Source organism: Astatotilapia calliptera, chromosome 5 (assembly GCF_964374335.1).
Source record: "Astatotilapia calliptera chromosome 5, fAstCal68.1, whole genome shotgun sequence".
In the NCBI taxonomy this organism is placed as follows: Eukaryota; Metazoa; Chordata; class Actinopteri; order Cichliformes; family Cichlidae; genus Astatotilapia; species Astatotilapia calliptera.
The window spans coordinates 38,220,638-38,240,714 of NC_137426.1; the positions used below are offsets into that span (position 1 = coordinate 38,220,638).

The 20,077-nt window shown below is 41.2% G+C and overlaps 1 protein-coding gene and 1 long non-coding RNA gene across 3 annotated transcripts in view; one reads left to right on the forward strand and one right to left on the reverse strand.

The window, feature by feature from the left end:
• LOC113023072 (receptor-type tyrosine-protein phosphatase gamma-like) overlaps window positions 1-20,077 on the reverse strand; it is a 358,096-nt gene that overhangs the window by 314,421 nt on the left and 23,598 nt on the right. The gene's annotated exons all lie outside the window — the stretch shown is intronic.
• LOC145428991 (uncharacterized) lies at window positions 5,538-6,368 on the forward strand. Its single transcript, XR_013909361.1, has 2 exons — window positions 5,538-5,639; window positions 5,813-6,368. It is a non-coding gene; the product is annotated as an uncharacterized LOC145428991 (long non-coding RNA).

Below are 20,077 nucleotides of genomic sequence, written 5' to 3' on the forward strand. Positions count from 1 at the left end.
CACAAAGAAATACTTTTCTTTCTTATTCTCATTTAAAATGTCTTGCTTTTAAAAAATAATTATCTGAGTCTTACAACAAACGATTGATAGATTGATGCATATATACCATCAGAACAGTGTACATCACTGTCACAACAGCGTTTGTTTTCATTCAAAGGCTTTATGATTTTTCCTATAATGGTGGGCCGGTCTCTAGTCAAAATGTCCGGGCCAATTTTCTGTCCCAGTCCAGCCCTGTATGCAGCTCATCTGCAGTCTGGTGTTACCTACATCTTCCTATTCAGAAGGCAGAATTTCCGAGTTCTGAGTACAATCGAAAGCACCACGACTGCAGTTTTTGTGTTGATGTAAAAGGCGCACATGACGCTGTGACGTAGGCTAGAATCATGGCAGCAGTCAATGACGGTCCAGGCGTGGGATTTCTCTCGTGGAAATATGCACATTATCTTTTCCTTTCTGTTGGTAGGTGGCACAGTGCACTGTGGCAAGTAAGCAAGCTAGAAGACTGGCAAAGTTATGGAAGCAACACATTAACAAGAGAATTCTGAGTAAAACCAAAGTTACTTTCCCTAGTAACTAGTTACTTTGAAGGTAACGAGTAACTTGAAGTAACTGAGTTACTTTTGAGAGAAGTAACTAGTAATGTAACTAAGTTACTATTTTAAAGTAACTTACCCAACACTGGTAACAGAGTACATGTACCGGCATTACATATTTAAAATACAAAACATGAGTAACTGTATTCCATTACAGTTACCATTTAAAAAGGTGGTATTCAGAATACAGTTACTTTGATGAAATAAATGGATTACACGGCGGTCTTTTCCTGTTACATATGTTCGGCTGTCCCCTCTCTGTTTTTGGTTTCCACGCCGGTGGAAACTCAAACAAAACACGCATTCAGAGGCTCTGATGTCTGTGTCTCAATCTCTCCCCTACTTGCGGCCGCATAGTGACGTGAAGAAATATTCTTAAAAATTATTATTAAAAAATGATTTAATATGAAGGCAATAGGCAGAGCGTTACAGGCGTAGCCATTAAGAACGTAGGGTTTTGACAAATCATGGGGATGTGGTTTTGGCTGAGATCGTTGAATTTTATTTTGTCAGGGCAATTATCTTTTGTTAAACTTTGCTGTGTTGTATGTTTGTTTAGGCACTCAGTAACGTAATAACTTAAGAATTAGATTGTATTGTCCCTTTTTTTGTGTGTGTACCGATAGTTAGTAACTATTGAAAATAGACCCAAAATGCAAAGGTGAATTAACCATGGGATTGGAAGCTGTCCTTTTTTTTGTTTTTGTTGTTTTGTTTTGGTTTTTTTTCATTTGGTTAAATGTTAAAAACAAATAAAGACTTCAGTTAAAAAAAAGCATGCAGCCTGATGGGCAGTGTAGTCCGTGCTGCAGGGAGAATGGACTGCTGTACCCGTGATGTGTCTGTGAGGAGGGAGAGAAAGGAAAAGTAGGAGCTGTCACGGAGCAGAAACGGGAGCTGGAAGCATGTAAATATAATAATAACCACTGCAGCCAAACAGAGAGCCTGACGAGCCCAGCTGTAAGTAAGCTGTTAAGACTCGACTGTACTCTGTGTTCCTGTTTTCCTCTGAAACAATAAGTTCTGTTGGAGCAGCCTTTCAATGCCTCTCTCTGTCTCTGCTAGCAAAGTGACCCAGACAACAAAGTAAAGCTATTTTTCAGCTACGAGCCGACACGAACCCGACGTATCAGCCAGAGGTCCCTTTACTACGGCTCGGAGCCGCGGACCTGTTTTATATACGCGCGCTGAATAGTTTTCTACACGAGATCGCTGCAAAAAGTGCAGCCTTACCTAATGTCCACCTACTGTTACTCATTATATTAAGATTTAAACATCTAGCTGGTGTTGGTGTGGAGAGTAACCTTCAGTAATAGTAATAAATCACAGCAATAGTGCATTCATGTAGTTGTAAACAGCATGATAATATATTAAGTAATCCAAAGTATTCAGAATACGTTACTCATATTTGAACAGTAACCCTCCCAACACTGGGGACCTGATGTGTTTTTGCAGCCAAAGCCATCATCATCCTACTACCTTAGAAAGACTTAAGGTTAATGCTCTCCTGCATTGGCTATGTCCATGTTTTATCCCTTCTAATTGTTCCACCAGCAGGAGTTTTTTATTCATCACCTGTGTAAAACGGATAAAAGGGCCTGTATATTCTAATCCTTAAATCTCCTTATAACAATCAAACTACATTTTGTAGGTTCTAGATTTAGAGATATAATGCACCAGTGTAGCAGACAAACCTAGCACACACAGAGCTCACCATAGCATCTGTCTCATGCAGCCATCAGAACAATGCTCATAGACTAACTGGCCTATTAGTTTTAGCATTAGCTTTGAAGGAGGGAAGCAGCCATTACAGCTGCAGCAGCCTCTGACCAGTGCTGACTGACCACTCGGCTGGCAGGCTGACTAGAGCATTGTGAATATGACGTGAAAGAAAGGAACGCTGGAACAGTACCACACCATTATCAGCTAAAATTCTATCCATGCACTTTCCCTCTAATGACATCTACACATCCTCACAGACTCTAACACTTGGTTACTCAGAAGTGTGTAGTGTGCCTTCAGCATGCCATCATTGATTAGCCCTTGTCATTGCCTTTCTGCAATTGTAAGACTTCCATCATGTGTAGAGTGCCTGCATGGCATTTCAGGCCATTTGTCAAAGAGTGAGGGATAGGGTGAAATTCCAGAAAGCATGGATCAGATCATATTGGAGCTATCAAGAAGAAAGTGCAGGGAAAAAATGGGAGTAGCAGTCTAAATGGTAAGTTCGATAAAGACTATTAACCTCTTAAGACCCGAACTCTTCCACTGCATGCATTTTTAATTTCTCTTTGATATTTGGGCTGATCGGGACCTGATGAATGTAAAACAAAGAATTACCAGATTTTTTTTTTACATAATTTTTGTTTCTAAGAAAAATGAGAGCCACATATGTAGAGCAAAATTTAGTATTTTGGTCTAAATAACCCAAAATGTGATGTCCACATATGTGGACGCCAGGTCCTAGGAGGTTAAAAGGAGTTATGGCAGGTACACAACTCTATTTCAGCCTCAGTTATTGATCCTGGATCATTTTTTGGTCCAGTATATATTTCATAGATCTGAGGTGATGGTGGGGTTATAGCAATGATTAATATAAGCTGTCAACAAGATAAGAGCATCACAAAGAGGGTGAAATCACAGCTAAACTGAGGCTTAGAAGTTATTTATCTGGTCAGATCAGTTGCTACATGTCATCTTTTATGTTATGTCAGGACATAAAAGATGCTGATCATTTATTTACGACCTCATCAGAATTCAAGGAGTCCATTTTAAGGCCAAAACAGAGAGAATGAGGAGGAGCTTCTTCCCCCAGGCTATTCGGGCCCTGAACCAGGTGTAGGACTGGACTCTCCCACACACATTACATCACCACACGCACTCTGGTTTTTCTTTATGCACACTTCCTATAATTTATAATCTTTATAATCTATTTCTGCTATTTGCACATTTTTTTACTGTAAATTCCTAAGTTAATTTGTAAATTTTTGTAACCTGTAACCTGTAAATTGTAAATACTGTAAAACTTTTTTCTGTCATTTAATGGTCGGGCATTGCACAGCTACACTGTAAAAACTGTGATTGGGGTTAATTAGAATCTAATAGGAGAGTAATAGTAATTATTACTCAGTAAAAACGTGTATGAGTAGTTTTAATCAAATCTAAGCAAAATTCAACAATTTTGAGATGTTCAGTTATTTAAATTTACACAGTTTTGTTTGGGGTAAATTCAGCAATGGTTTGTTGAGTAGATTTAAAAAAAATGTTTGAGTACTAAAAAAATTTAAGAAATCTAATAGATTTAACTGATGAAAGCATTTTCATTTTAATCATTGAACACTTCCGCCCATAATCCTTTGTGCCACGTGCAGGACACACGCGCTTCATGAGTGGACGTCTCCATTTTGTCAGAGGTAAGACTTCTTAATTTGTTCAAATATAAGACACGGTTTAAACAATAACGTATATCGGTTTTGAGTAAAGGTTTTAAACAGTATGATACGTCGAAATTTTATTAATAATCATCACTGTAATGATAGTATCGTATTTTTACACAAATGGCAGTTAGTGGACTGCTAGCACAAGGTCACTTTCCAAGCCTTCACGACTGTGTTACTGAACAGCTTTAACTAACCACATGTTTTACCGTATTAAAAAATATCAACGGTATATTCCGATGAGTTTTAACGTCTTTCATCCACGTTTAAAAGTTCATGAAAAGGTTTTGCGGTCAGTTGTGAGTGATTTTGTCAGCCACAGTCAGTTTTTCGAACTCCAGTTTCCAATAATGGCGGCCGCTACTAAGTTTTAAAATTACTCTTAGTAATCTTTCTGGGTCACAAAATAAACTTTTAACATATTTTCAGGCGAGAAAGTAGCTGTGTAAACATCAAATATCTGCTCGGTTTATCAAGATATCGCATGTTTGCAAAAGTGCTTCGACGTTTTCGGAGCATCTGCTACCCACCAGCTCGATAGCAAGCCGGGAGCTCGAGGGTCACTGAAGCCGCTGAGAACGGCACAACTCCCGGCACATCATTTTCAGATCACCGCGGGGTTTCGCTACTCAGTTTAAACGTAATGTATAAGTCACTTAGACAACCTAAAAATGTTATTGTTGGGCTTTTTTCAGTGTTTTATTTGTTCATGAGTAAATCGGTTTGGCTGAGATTAAAGTTATTAGATTAGATTAGATAAAATAAAACTTTATTAATCCCCCGGGTGGGTTCCTCCTTGGTTTTTACACAGCTGACTAAACGTCAAAAATGATAATGTTGCTTTCCTTTCAGGTAATGGAAGATCCCTCAACTTAAATTCACCTGATCAGCATGGGATTGAAGTTGCAGGCTATCATAGCCAAGGTATTTTCCACAGACATTTCAGCTTGGAATTTTATTTAAAGAATTTTTTTGTCAAATTTCATTTGCATGGTGCACAGCTCCACTAATTTGTTTGCATGTTTTTGTCAGTGCAAGAGGACGCCAGGACGTCACTGATATAATTAACAACACAATTATGGGTTTCATGTTTTAATTGTATTTTAAATACATGTCTATTCTTAGTAAAAAAAACAAACAAAAAACAAACAAAAAAACACAAGTACAGGTATTGCTGGGTTTTTGTTTTGTCCCAAGAAGGAAAAAGCCTTTCTGACGAACATAAACTAAATTAGATAAAAAAAACTAAATGACTAAATTAATGTAATTTACTAAAACGACACATTTAAAGATTGAACCTGTCAAGCATGTTGACAATACCTTTGTGTTGACTGTCAGCACCCAGGCATGTGCATTAACATCAGCTAATTATCGCACATAATGCTCCATGTGATGATAATTTGATATTTAACAGTTTTTTTTAATACTGCCAATTCTCACAGTTTTGTCTTAATAAATGGTCACTTATCTGATGGTAATTTTTGGAATTCTTGCTCATTTTCAGTCACCAAGCAATCCTAGCAATAATATAACCAGAAATCTGGTTATTCGGTGCTTGATGGTGTACCTTGGGGAGTCCATTGATCAACTGATCAAAGAGTACAGTGTAAGTGTTGAAGTAGAAACATTATTCTGTTTTTGTTATTCATATGTGTTTGTCAAGTTTCAAATAATTTGAGGCATTATCATGTTTTATTTGTCATTCAGCTACAGGATGTGTCCAGGAAATATTTCATGTGTGCAACTACAGTCAGAAAACCCATGTGTTTGTTGTTTCAGGATGCTGATGAGGATGGTGTGTCACAAGATCTTTCTGAACAGAGGATGAAAATCTACAAAATCAAGGCTGTTGGATCTGAGGAGGATGACATTGGCATTGTGCTGGAGGGTGTGAGAGTTATGCCTGCTCTGGGCAATTTTCCAAGAGCATGCGCAATGCTGGTTGGATTGACATATGCAGTCGATCTTGCCTATCCCAAAGAGCTAAAATACACCTTGGAAGTATTCCAGAAACTTTTCCTTGAACTGGATTGTGCTAAGCTCTCACCAAAAGTGAACAGCCTCAAGAACAAGTTATTGGCTTAAACGAGGACTCTGAAAGAATGAAAGGGAAGTAAGCTCACTGAAAACCTTTGGTTTGTCTTTGTTAGATGCAGCTATCTTTTCAGTTTTTAAGTTAATTTCATCTTATTCATATCTTACCCAAATGACCTGCAATGTGTCAGGCTGTATTTGTGCTCTTCATTTTAATTTTGTTTTTTATTACCTACAAGTTTCTTAGGAATATTCTGTTTGAAAGGCAGCAAATTGGAGGAATCACTAGTGAAGCTTTTCTTTGTTTATAGTGTATGTTACTATAAAACATTGGTTTAAAACAACTTTAAAATTTAACAGAAGTGCAGTCCTGTAGCTGTAGAAATGTTACTTCCTCTTACATGTGTCTTAGATTTTCTCAGGTTAAACATCCAAATTGGGATAAAAGGTTGATTTACATTATTGATATTCCATGTACATGAGTGAAAAACCTTTGTTCTACAGTTATATTGAGTGATTCAATTTAACAAAAGATTGACAAACTAAAGTTTTTGTTTGTCAATCATAAATAAGTAACAGAGATAAAGGAAACGGTAAAGGATATTCAAATTTCAGGTTCATGTTGATATTACAGTCTAAAGATTAATTTCTTTTTTACAAAACTGGTTTACATTCATGCAGTTTATGTTGCTGTTGCTCTGTACACAAAGCTGTGTGATAAACTGTTTATGACACTAAAAGAAATTTACAGCAGAGGAATGTATTTAGGAGATCAGGAGATTGTTGATGAGAATTCAGTGTATACGAGCAGAAAAATGTTATATTATAAATTACTGTGTTTTATTTTCCACAATAAAACAAATTACTGTTTTGATGTTTTCTTTGTGAAATTGATTCATTTTACTCAGAAAATAAGTAAAATTCATTTCATTTTCTCTTATTATTCAGTCATTATTTTTAAGGTTTATTTGGAAAATTATTGAATCCAATTTGAGTTTTACTGAAAAAACAAGAAGATTTCATTTCTTTGTAATGGATATTTTAGAAAGTTTTTATAAACCTTTGCCAGATAGTTAGTAAATTCAAAGTAATTTTTCTCAGAGACTTATTTCATATCAATTATTTTTTTTGGTAAAGTTGGGCAATTTCAACCTTCAGTTTGAGATTTTGACCCTAAATCCAACACATATTTACAGTTTAATTCTATTAATATCTACTTTTGTTTTCTATTTGAATTTAATTAACATTTTCTCTACATTTTACATAAATCTTTTGAAATTAAAATCTACTTAATTATTTCAAGTGTCACTTTGTTGCCATAACTTTTTTAAGTAACCTCTAGTCACAGTTTTTACAGTGTACAAGCATTTCACCCCCATGTCATACTGTGTATGGTTGTGTGTTTGTGTGACAAATAAAATTTGAATTTGAATTATTGGCTCCCTCTGAAAACTTCCCACCTTCTATTTGTGTTTGCCCCATTTAAAGGGGCGTGATAATAAACATGCTGAATACTCAATACTTTGAGCCTGAGATCTGTGGACTCAGTGGTCGCTTTTAAAAAACAGCTAAAAACAGCTAAAAAAAAGTTTTACTTACTTACTTACTCAAGTTTTAAAAGGGAACTCTAATACTTTGGCTCACATGTCGCTAGGGATGGGTATCGAAACCCGGTCCTTGTTGAGAACCAGTTCCCACTGTTTCAATTCCTTGGAATCGTTTGCCATTTTTGCAAACGATATCCTTATCGATTCCAGTCGCCCCGAATGACGTCACCACGTTGCAGAGCGTCATTTACCTGGTAGGAAACACGGCGGCTCAAACGCTCAAAAGTTTGGTTATACTTTATGAGAACGGAAGACAACAGGGCAACTTGCAATACTTGCAAAGTAGATATTTCATTTAAGGGAGGAAACACTACGAATATGCAAAAGCATTTGCTCACAAACACGCGATGACCTTAAATGAATGTCATGTTTTTAATTCCGGACTCGTGAATCTCAACCCAGCAGCAGCGGTAACGTTTGCACGTCCTCTCCCGTTAATGCGGCAGGTAAATAATCAACTGACAGTGCATATTATGTTAGCGCGATCTGTCTTATTACAAACCTGCCATTACTGTGCGTTTAGGTGACCATGATGAGAGAGACAGACAGAGTCTGGCTCAGATGCTGGCAGTTCTCGCTGCAGTCTGCCGGTAGCGTCTCCTTTCAGGCAGGATAGACGAATGTCACCGAGCAGAGACTCAGTTTGTGGTCAAAGGCTTGAACCCGTTTGCCACAGCAGATGATTTTCAGTAAGTGAATGTGTTTAATTGTAGGCAGGGACATTACTGGATATTTTTATGTAATTGCTACAGAATAATTTATGTTATTACGGAGCCCCGCAGGGTACATGGGAGAAAAAAAAATTAAGACTGACTTTTGCGAGATCTCGCAAAACAAACTTGGGATCTCGCAAAACTTTTGCGGGATCTCACAAAAGTTGAATTCCAACAATGGCGGCAGCTACTTAGTTGTGATATTACTCTTTCTGGGTCACAAAATACACTTTGAAGATATTTTGTGAATGTAGTTGTGTAAACGTCAGATACCTGCTCGGTTTACAAGACATCACATATTTGCAAAAGTGCTCCGACGTTTTCGGAGATCTGACACCCGCCATCTCGAAGCTAACGGGAGGTCGAGACCTACTACAGCCGGGAGGAACACCGCTTTCCCGCCACATCGTGCCTCGACCTCCCGGTCAGCTTGGAGCTGGCAGCCTCCGAAGAATGCGGCTAAAACCTTTCCGAGTTTGTTTTGCGAGATCTCGCAAAAGTCCGTCTTAATTTTTTTTTCTCCCATGTCCCCTGCGGGGCTCCATATGTTATACTTTGTTATTGCTACAGAAGAATATTTATTTTATTATTTTACATTTACAATTTTTTTTCCTGGGGACCCTGTGACACCCTATTACAAATCTTAAGATCTTAAGAGATCTTAAGAGATCCATCCTACAGCCGTAGGATGGATCTCTTAAGATCTTAAGATTTGTAAGGCCATGTTACTCCTAAATTTCTATCTTGTTCAAAGAGAAGATATAAAACAAAGTTCTAAGCTAATCGACCTTAGTGTTCTCGATAAGAGAATCGATAAAGAATCGATAAAGAATCGAATCATTAAACAGAATCGAAAATGGAATTGGAATCGTAAAATTCTTATCAATACCCATCCCTACATGTCGCAGTAGAAAACCTTGCTAATCCTTTAGCACTGATCAAAGAACTAAATCAGAATTTAAATACTAATAAGATCAAATATAAATCTGGCTCCCCACTGCTGGTGCTATTCTCCCTGTAACTGGATCATGTGTCCCCCTCATCTCTCTGCTGTTCCAGCCCTTGCCTTCTCCTCCTAGCACATCTTAAGCCGACCTCTTTGATGTTATTTTGGGATCAATATGTTCTGGAAGCCAGCGAGTTCCTCTCACGCTACAGGGAGAGAGGGAGGAAGTGTGAACCAGATTTTGTCAACTGACAGCATGTGAGGATGCATCTCTGCGTTCTTCAGGCCACTTCGAGCTTTCTGACCACCATCCTCAGAAAAGTGTCCCACGGTGCAGTACAGATAAATGCTATAACCATACATGTTTTACTCTGGGAATAAGACTGGATCCACCTAAAGAGACTCAGCAGGAAGTGCACGTGGTGTGTCCTTGTATTAATATGAATATTCAACCAGCAACAGAGACAGCCAGCTGACACACTACTGTTATTGCTGTTTGTATGTAAAGGATTCTTCTTCTTGATACTTTTATCACAATTGGTATCAATTTAAAAGATTTATTGAGACATGACAATGAAGCAATAGGAGGAATTTCATCACTACAATATGCAAATATCATATACACTACTATACCCTTTCAACAGTGCAAACCCCTCTTTGATTGGCTGACAGCTATGACAGGACTCTGTTACAGTTGTTGGTGTTTGAGATATTTAGCTAGATTTTGCTCATTTTGCTTATCTCAAGTTTAGGTTGACTGACTGGTAAATTTTGAAACACCAATGAAACACCAACACACATATCATAACAGGTAAACTTCAAATAACAGATTCAATATGTGACTCAGGCAGAGTTACCGCGGGCTGTAAGAAAAATCTCTACATGAGACAACATGCACTCACCCGCTGAAAAATCACACAAAATGAAGAGGAGTGAGAAAAGAGGGCTTCCTGCAAGGACCGTGTGACTGCGAAGAGCCCGAGAACGAGGAAAAAAAGTCTGTGCTTTTAATGTGAATGAGTTTCTCTAATAGCCCTGGGAGCAATATGTCTGTGAAGGTTCTCAGTCATCCAGGTCATCGTAGTCAAAGGAGCTTGCAAAGAAAAGCGTCTGGACTTCTTTAAGTTGCTTGAAGACGTTTCACCTCTCATCCGAGAAGCTTCTTCAGTTCTAAGGTCAAATGGTGGGGAGTCCCAGATATAAACCTAGTGGAAGTTTCCCCCCACAGAGGGACAAAAGGACCCCCTGATGATCCTCTAATCGCCTGAGCCAAGGTGTGAAACTGGGTGTGGGTCCCAATCAGCCAGAGTTTCGGGTGTGTTCATTGTGAAACCTGGCCCCACCTTATCATGTGATTTCCTGAGGTCAGATGGCCCAGGATGTGAGTGGGCGTTAAGGCGTCTGGGAAGGATCTCAAAACTGGATTATAGATGGCAGAGAGTTGGTGTCGTAAACCCCGCCTCTGTTCAAAGATGGTCGCTCACAGTGGACATAGATGGCTTCTTTCACTCCTCTTTCAAACCATCTGTCCTCTCTGTCCAAAATGTGAACATTGGCATCCTCGAAAGAGTGACCTTTGACCTTAAGATGCAGATGGACTGCTGAGTCTTGTCCTGTGGAGGTGGCTCTTCTGTGTTGTGCCATGCGCTTGTGAAGTGGCTGTTTGGTCTCTCCGATGTAGAGGTCTGGGCATTCCTCGCTGCACTGTACAGCATACACCACATTGTTAAGTCTGTGTTTTGGCGTTTTGTCTTTCGGGTGAACCAGTTTCTGTCTGAGCGTGTTGCTGGGTCTGAAATACACCGGGATGTCATGCTTGGAGAAAACTCTCCTGAGTTTCTCTGATACACCGGCTACATAAGGGATTTGCGACAGATTCTATAACACAGTGATACATTGTGCTGTTACCTAAATGTTTACCTATGCAACCTAATCTCATTTAATTCAAAGAAAAAGCTCAGTGTTTCTTTTCTCACCTTTTTTCACTCACTGTGCATTTAATCATGTCACGAGCCAGGAACCACACCAAGTGCAAGCTAAGTTTAAACCATGGCTCCTCCCGAACCTTTTAACCAATCATATCATCTTAGTATGACATTATGAAAACTTTGTTCACTAGAAAGTGGCACCCTTTCATTATCTGGACTCCTGGACGGAGGAGGTCCATGGCGCCATGTTTAACTTGAACCCTCAACCGTTTAATACATTTTGAAAACTTATAGTTTCTTCATCTTGTCTCAAACCTCCCCCCCCCCCAAAGAAAAACACCACGTTAGGTGCCTCTGTCACCATGGAAACGTGAATGCCAATGCTTCACCCACAGACCTGCCTCCCAGGTCCAAACTACACTGTGATTATTAAGGCTGTTGTCTCTGATGCTTAGGAAGATTTGAATAGGTATGTGAAGCTGATCTGGAGTTCAGAAATCCCTCTGCCAGAACGTGGTATATCATCTTTAGATGGAAACTAGCGAGTTTACTCCCTGCTACCTTTGAACTCCGTTAAACTAAATAAATCCTGTTTTTCATGTATGTTAACCTTTATTGTTACACCTGGTAGAGCAGCCACAATGACCATTTTATTAACGCAGTGTTCGTTTGAGGTTTGGGACCTGAGGAAGAGTTTTGGCGCAGTTAAAACAAAAACACTGAGAACACAAAAGCAGCAGAGAATATAATGCTTGCACAGTTTAATGTGAAACCAGAGTATGTCCGCACTCCACGAAGTGAAAGAAAACATGTAATAGCCATGAAAACCTTTACTGTGAAAAAGCTGGCGCGAGTCCATCATCAGAGCACCTGATCAACAAACTCTGACATGAAGAAAAACAAACTTTGTAGCTGCTCCATAAACCACTGTTTGTTTTACTCAGCAAAAATCTGCGATAACCTCCAAAAGTTGTATTAAAATATACTGATGAACTGTTAACTTAGTCTGATATCACATTTAAATGATACAGCTCTCTGAAGGCAGACAGCTGCCATCCTATTTTACAAGGAAGGAATACCTGCAGCAGACAGGGGTGAGTCTAAAGGGGGCATGGGGTGTACAAGGCCTTATTTATTACCGGGATTTTACTTCCTTGTAAGAAATGTAGAATTTTGTAAATTAAGTTGCATTAATATTTAAGACTATGAAAATAAAAACTTTTCATAAGATAATAAAACGTGTACATGGGCCAATAAAACTGTGAGCCATTAACCCGAGGGTTGGTAGGTTGGACACTAAATTCTTATGAATATTAATTAACGTCTACACTTTCTTTTTTCAACAGCACAGAAAGCACAGGGCAAACTTCACAATGCTAATATGCTCACTCTTCTTCATTGCAGCCTCAACATACTCCTTTAAAGGCTTACAGACACAAACTCAATCATTTGCACAGACACACATGAACAAAGCTCATAAACATGAACACACACCAAATCTACCCGAAGGATAAAACACTGTCAGAACTCCGTTTGCCTCCTATTAATGTCAGAAAGCCTTCCAAGAAGTCAGAGTGAAGCTACATGTTTTATATATATCTTATTTTCTTTGACTATACTTGAGACTTTTTTTATGTATTTATGCATTTAAGAAAATCTTTTCTTTCAAAAATTAAATTTGATATTACTAATTTTCGTGATTAATAATAGTGATTAATAATATTAATACAATCAAAGGATTGTTTTGACAGATGTTGTATGCAGTTAGTTGCATTGAAATTTCTAAATTGTTTTTTCTCTTCTGAATATTTATTATTTCTTATTAATAACACAAAAGGTTTTTTTTATCCAATTACTCATTTACTCAATAAAATAATCAATAGATTACTCAATTATTAAAATATTCTATACCTGCAGCCCTAATTTTATGTACATTCGTTTTTGTCTAGAATTATTTATTATTTTATGTAATTATTTATTGTATATTTATATAAGCACAGTTAGGCGATGCACCAAAATGTCATTGTACTGTCCAATCACAACAAAGCAACTTGTCATTTTTTTCAACTTTTCTTTTCTTGCTTTTATGATTATTAGTGATGACTAACAATCTCACTTCATGGCTCATTATCATTTTTTGTATTTCTATTAGTTATTATTCATCTCTGGTTTTCTTCTAAAACTGTGTCTTTGTCCTCTCGTCCTCCCCTCACCCCCAACTGGTCGTGGCAGGACAGGTGCAGAGGTTTCCTCCTGTTAAAATGGAGTTATTCCTTCCCGCTGTCACCAAGTGACTGCTCAAAGGGTCTATTTGCTGGGGTTTACCTGTATTATTTTAGGGTCTTTACCCTGATTTGGCACTATATAAATGTAATCAAATTTAACTTAACTGAAGAATAAGGTTGGGGCCCAGGTTTCCAATGACTGTTTCCAGTGCTGTTGGGCAACAGGGTGTCAGTGAGACCTGTGCTACTGTTGACAAAAGACAAAGAAAGAGGGAAGGGGGGGGGCATGTTAAGAGGCAGTGAAAGAGAAGGAGAGGCAGATGTGTGGAGTTGAGAATAGAGACTTTAATTGTAGGGACTATGACTGTGTGGAGAGCAGGCTGATTTGATGGTGATAAGGAAAGTATATACAGTGGAACCCCAACTTACGAAATTAATTCATTCCCGAGGGTCTTTCGTAAGTTGAAAATTTTCGTAAGTCGAAGCACCCATCGCACCTTTTGAGTGAACGATAGGCTATAGGCTAATTGCTAACTGCAACAACAATATGTCGTTCAAGTGGAACAGCGAAGCGCAAGTACGAAAGCCAAGGGGGTTGTCACATGATTCGGAAGGCACTGTGAGCATTGTAGGCATTCTGGGCTCAGCCAATCAGAGCCAGCGGATTTCGTTACGTGGGCATTTTGCCGTAACACGGGCAGAAATATTGACGTTAAGTGCCTTCGTAACTTGAATTTTTCGTTAAATGGGGTATTCGTACGTCAGGGTTCCACTGCATATTGTGTGTGCAGGAGACAGAGTGAAAAGGCAGCAAACCATCAGCACTGGAGGTTGACGTAGGGCTGGGCGATATGGCCTAAAATCCATATTGCAGTATAATTTCAAGCATGTGCGGTAACGATATATATTGTGATATATTCAAAAATATGCATATTCATATATGTCAAAATGACTGAACATACTCCTCCTTGAATCGCTACCTTATCGTGGTGGAGGGGTTTGTGTGTCCCAGGGATCCCAGGGGCTATGTTGTCTGGGGGCTTTTGCCCCCTGGTAGGGTCTCCCATGGCAAATTGGCCCTGGGTGAGGGACCAGACAAAGAGCGATTCATAAGACCCTTATGAAAAGGACACCGAGGGAACAGTTTACCCTGCCCGGGATAGGGTTACCGGGGCCCTGCCCTGGAGCCAGGCCCGGGGAGGGTGCCCGAGGGCGAGCGTCTGGTGGCCGGGCCTTAGTCCATGGGGTCCAGCCGGGCACAGCCCGAAGAGGAGACATGGGCCCATCCTCCCGCAGGCCCACCACCCACAGGAGGCGCCATAGGGGTCGGGTGCATTGTGTGCCGGGTGGCGGCCAGGAGCACACACTTTGCTTAGGCTGCTGCCCCCGCGACCCGGCCCCGGACAAAGCGGATGAGGATGGATGGATGGATGGATGACTGAACATACTCACATACAAGATACATTGCAGAAGAATAAACACTTCAAAAAATAATAGAATGCCATTTTAAAAACATTTATTATGCAAAACTTTTCTTTTAAAAAATTTAAATGACAAAACTTTTCAAAATTTTAAGCTGTAACAGATCTTTTTCCAAACAATGCAACACAAAATTCTTAAATAAAAAAAAAAAAATGGAGACAAATGCACAAATTCTTTTGAATAAAAAAATACAAGTAAAATATCAGGTAAACACAAAATTCTAAATTGTCAGGATTTCTTTCTTCACTTGCTCGCAGACTTGGTCATACACTTTGGGCATTCCAGTTCGGCTAAAATGTTTGTGGCCAGGTACCTCGTAATGTGGGTCAAATGTCTTGATCATATTCTTAAAGCCGTTTTTTCTCCACTGTAAGAAATGGCACCATGGTAAGTACACAGTAATGGCATTTGTGATATCAATCCACCGCTGACTGGTTTTCTCATATGGAGGCCTTTGGAAAAGCCTTGGAAAATATCAGTCTTCTGGTGTGTGGGGCCACCTTTTTTCTTTGCACTTGACTGACTGGGCATTTGTGGAAGCCGCAGTTTTTGGCTTTCCTCATATTCCAAAACGTGCTTCGTTTTGAGGTGATAAAACAAATTACTTCCCTCTCTTCGCTATTACTGTTACCCAGCAAAATCTGCAAATGATATTTTTCTGCTCAACATCCGACTGCTTAAACCCAAACCAGGTCCATATGACCGAGGTCGCACCGGTCTTCTTTATGAGCACCTCCTCCTCCTCCCCAGGTGTAAGCTCCATGCTTGCAGCCGCTGCCATGCTTTCGACCAAAACAGGCGCAGCTTGATGACATCATCAATATGCTCTATCGCGGTATGGAGGTATAGTCAAAATCTCCATACTGCGATAGAGCATGTTGCCTGTTGTCACTGCATATGCCTCACAGGTTGGATGTCAGAGGAGAAGGAAGGTGAAGAGAACAGGGTGGATGAAGAGGCGCTGGGTAGATATGATGTTAACGAGAGTAATGTGGAAGGAGAGGTGGATTTTAGAAAAAGGATGGAAATGGCTGCAGTAAACGTATTTCAGGAAGATGGAGGAACATGAAAGAGTGGAAAAGGGTGCACACAGGTGGACTACAACTTATACAAAAGGTGCAGTCTGAAAGAGAGTATGGTGGTGTCAGGCCACCACGTCAGCACTGAAGGGTAGCCTGTAGGATGACTTCATACATCAATTAAGTGAATGCAGAGCTAAGGACTAAATGGTGCACGTCAAAGAAAATAGTGCACAGAATTCCAGAACGAGTTTAGACAGTCTCTGCGTACCAAGGAAAAGTTACCAGATGACTGAGAAAGTACAGCTTTAGTGCTGAGGGAAAATGCAAAGATGCTAAATGCTGGGGGAGATACAGGAGAGATGGAGGAAGATCTCAGCCTGGGCGTCTATTGTCTCATGTAGTCTGGAAGATGAGTGGATGACGGGGTGGGTGCAGTTTTCTCTGTGGTGGGGTCGGATGGGCTGTCCCGGGCTCTGTGGGGCCGGGCGGTGCTGCTGAACTGGGCCCCAGTCCGGATGGGCCTGGGCCCCCTTTCCCTGGCGGGTCGTGGAGTATGGGGGTGCCTACTGGGGTCAGCGGGGGAGCTGGCCACAGAGAGGGGCCACTTGCCCCTCCCTTCCCTCCCTCCTCATCTCCAGCTGCCTCCTTCTTCCCGCTCCACCACAACCACCCACACATGCAGGGCTTTGGGGTAGGGGTGTGTCACCAGGGTACAGAGGAGGCTACCCCCCCCCCCCCCCCCTTCCCCTTCTGGCTGCCTCTGCCTCAATTTTATCCCACAACTTAGACATTCACATTACTCACACTCTCATTACACATACATATAGGATCTTGGGGGTGGGCACGCTACACGGATTCCAAAAGACCATCAGGGTGTACACCTCACCCCTGGCGTCATTGCCCACCTCTCAATTTTAAATACATGTAAACATTGAGGGCTAGCAGGAGGGACCATGCGCTTACCTGCTGCTCTCTGGCAGGTAGCTCCATGCCCTCCTGGGTTTTAAACGCACCTTTGAACACACATGCATCAACACTACATATGAGCGGGAGGAAGGAGGTTTGGAGTCTTCTCTCACCCCCATTCTCTGTTGCCTTTTGGGGCGGGGGGGCTAGAAGGAGGAGTTGGCCGTCCAATCGGGGTCTGGAATGTGGGGCCTCCCTGCTGCAGCCGAGTCGGGGCGGTCTGCTTCTCTCCACCCCAGGGAAGAGGGTAACACTACCTGGGTCTGTGTGCAGTTTCCCCCTCCAGGGGCAAGGGTACCTAGACCTGGGGTATACGCTTGGGGAGTGTGATCGTGTGTACAGTGTCTATTTATGTCTGTCTCCACCATAATTGCATATGAGAGCATGAGGGTGGGAATGGATGTTTCCCACTCTCATAGACAAAAACAAACAGGCACACACAGATGTGTGTGCCTGTTTGTTTTTGTCTATATGTCAGGTTGGGTATCAGACGCCACCTCTCTGCGGACATCTCAGGCCCTTCAAGGTATGGAGGTCTATCTCCCCCCACCACTCTCCCTGCCGGTGGCGGACTCCCTCAGACATCGGTGCGTTGGTGGGTCTTTGTGTCTGGGGATGGGCGTCCAGGTACACACCAGCTCACTCCTGGTGGCTGCTTGTCGGGGCCTGGAGCCTGGGGCTTGCTCAGGCCCCTTTGGGGGTGGGGTGCCCTCGGCCTCTCGGCCTGGGGCTCGGTCACTCTGGCACAGCTGGCTGCTGGCAGAGCTCACGGGCGCGTCACTGCAACTCCCCCTGGCTTCTACTCCACAGCTGCTGAGTGAGCCCTCATCTGGGACTCTCCTCAGCTCTTTCTGGGACAGTGGCGCGGTTGCCCCTCCATTGGTCTTCCTTGGTCTCTTGTGCTCTGCTGGCCTCTGGATGTCTGGAGACTGGCTCTCCTCCATATCTGCTTCATGCCCTGGAGGACGGGGCTGTGGCTCCCTCCACTTCCTCTTCCCCGCTGTTTTTCTTTCCCTCTTTCTTTCTCCCTTTTCTTTTCCCCAGTCAAGTCTGTCCCGTGTTTAGCAAATGAAAATAAAATAAAATAAACAATAAAAGTAAAGGTGAATCAAATAGAACATTACGTCAAGGCTGGGATGGTCCATTTGGTAAAGTAAATCCGTTGGGCATCTTTCTTTGCCTTTAGACAACAATTCTGATGGCAAAAGAACCAAACGGGACAGGGGCAAAAAGAAAAATGCTAAATGCTGGCCAGCTGAAGCTGTTATGGGATACAGTCTAAATTTAATCTGCTGATGATTTTGCTTAGCTGACTGAAACATGTCCCAGAGCATCCACCATAGCTAGGATTACACACTTGAATTAGGATGGGGTAAGAAAACAGAAAGCCTGCAGATATACAGGGATGGTCATTTAGCGGCAGCATACAGAGAACAATAACGTACACGATTTCCACAGCCAGTAAAAAAATGTAAAGCACAATGATAGACAGCATTCAACCTGTTTAAGTCCTGGGGAGGTGCATTCATAAAAGGCAGATCACCATAATCCAAAAAAGGTTGCATATTCTGTGTGATATGAAATATTTTCTGCTTCTGCAACTGTGCTGAATCAGTCTGTTAGAGAATGTGGTGCAGAAGGTGGTGATTACCCAATTCAGTTCAATTGTATTCATATAGCACCAAATCACAACAGCAGCAATGTATATTGTAAGGTAGAGATACTACAATAATAAAGAGAAAACAGAGAAAACGGCAACAATCATGTGACCCCTGTGAGCAAGCACTATGTGACAGTAGGAAGGAAAAATCCCTTTTAACAAGAGGAAACCTCCAAAAGACCATGTGACCATGTGACCAGATGGGGGTTGGGACAGATGTTATCCCAGTGTCACCCTCCACCATAGCTGCAAATGTGTCCAGTTTGCTGGCAGGCACAGAACCAGCCTCCTCATCTGTTTATTGTCATCAACTCCAAGAAGACCAGAAAGCACAAAGGTGCTTGCCACAACAAAATGGTAGAAAATCGTCATGATTTTATTGCACACATCAAAGGTTCTGGAGAAATGGAGTCAGATCATCCTCTTGTTGTATGCAGCTACTGTGTTGCTTTTTCACTTCAGTCTGTTTTTGATGCAGATGTGCAGATACTTAAACTCCTCTGCACCAACTTTCTGTCTTAGGGCAAACACAATCGGTGGAATACTAATGCTTGACAGGGAGAAAACGAGGGACCGTCCCTCTTTTTTCAGTATCCATCAGTTAGTTTTCAATGTATCAGTCAACTGATTACATATTATTACATATTCATCACAAAAATCACAAAACTGGACCCTTCACCAAGATCTAGGTTTAAAGGAGTTAAGGTCGTGATGGAGAGTTAAAACCAGACGAAATGAATGCAGCAGGGCCAGATGTTGTTCTGCAGGCATGTAAGTGAAATCAGCCTATAGGCAGCCTCTAGCAACCTTCAGATTGGTATTTGTCATTATTTTTTTTAAATAGCGCTACAATAACTTGCTTGGAATGAAGCCAAGTGTTAATGACTTTCTGGATCAAACGTGGATCAAAGACTTTTTTTTAGATAAGGAACAAATTATAGCAAATACTGAATTAGCAGCACAGCTGTTCTCTGGCCTCGGGTACACACACTCTAAATTACTTTGCTGTTCTATTCTCCCCATCTCAGCGTGGATCCTAGAAAGTGCTTTAAGAGTGTCAGGCTTGGCTGGCTTCCATTCGATTTCCCCTGCGGGTCATCTATTGGCCTGGGGACGTGGTGAGCAGGAGCGCACAGCCCCGAGGTGATTAACGGAAGAGAAATGGCTGCAGCTTGCAGCATAAATCCAAAAGCGTTTCATGTGGAACATTGGTGCCTGTCAAGCTCTGAGGAATGGGTGAGGCTTCACCCAATCCGGCACTGAATTCCTCCCCCTCTGTGCATTTACTCCCACTTCACAGAGAAATGTTGCAACCCAAAAAATTCTAAAGGATTTTTTTTAATAAACCACAAAGAATGACAAAAAGCTACATTCACACAAACAGCAGAAGAAAAAGTAACAGAGGCTGAGACAGCTAGCGTGGAAACTTACCTGCCCTGGCTGGGGTAATTAGTGAATCCC